General features: G+C 42.0%; 1 protein-coding gene across 1 annotated transcript in view; it reads right to left on the bottom strand.

Annotated features, from left to right (window-relative positions):
- Positions 1–597, bottom strand: part of LOC108672292 (zinc finger SWIM domain-containing protein 4) — a 21,224-nt gene that overhangs the window by 16,422 nt on the left and 4,205 nt on the right. The window lies entirely within an intron of this gene.

Below are 597 nucleotides of genomic sequence, written 5' to 3'. Positions count from 1 at the left end.
CCCCCGCCCTCATGACCCCCGTGACCCCGCGCCAGGTTCCCACGGCCCCTGCGGTAAACTATGGCCGAGTTTTGGGCGGCCACGGCCACCGAGATATTGAATGCTATGGTTAAATTTAATTATTAAATTTATTAGTTATTATTTATTAAATTTTATTTAAATAATGAATATTTGATTATTAATTAAATACTAAATTATTATTGAATGCAACGGTTAAATCATTTAGTTGATTTATATAATATTTATTGTATATCAAAAGGATAAATAGGATATAAATAGTTAGTTACAGCGTACACGTGTACGTCTCTTACAGCGTACACGTGTACGTCACATACAGCGTACACGTGTACGTCACTTACAGCGTACACGTGTACGTCACTTACAGCGTACACGTGTACGTCACTTGCAGCGTACACGTGTACGTCACTTACAGCGTACACGTGTACGTCACTTACAGCGTACACGTGTACGTCACTTACAGCGTACACGTGTACGTCACTTGCAGCGTACACGTGTACGTCACTTACAGCGTACACGTGTACGTCACTTACAGCGTACACGTGTACGTCACTTACAGCGTACACGTGTACGTCACTT

This window comes from Hyalella azteca, unplaced genomic scaffold (assembly GCF_000764305.2).
Source record: "Hyalella azteca isolate HAZT.00-mixed unplaced genomic scaffold, Hazt_2.0.2 contig116, whole genome shotgun sequence".
Classification (NCBI taxonomy): domain Eukaryota; kingdom Metazoa; phylum Arthropoda; class Malacostraca; order Amphipoda; family Hyalellidae; genus Hyalella; species Hyalella azteca.
This window is presented reverse-complemented; position numbering and strand designations above follow the sequence as displayed.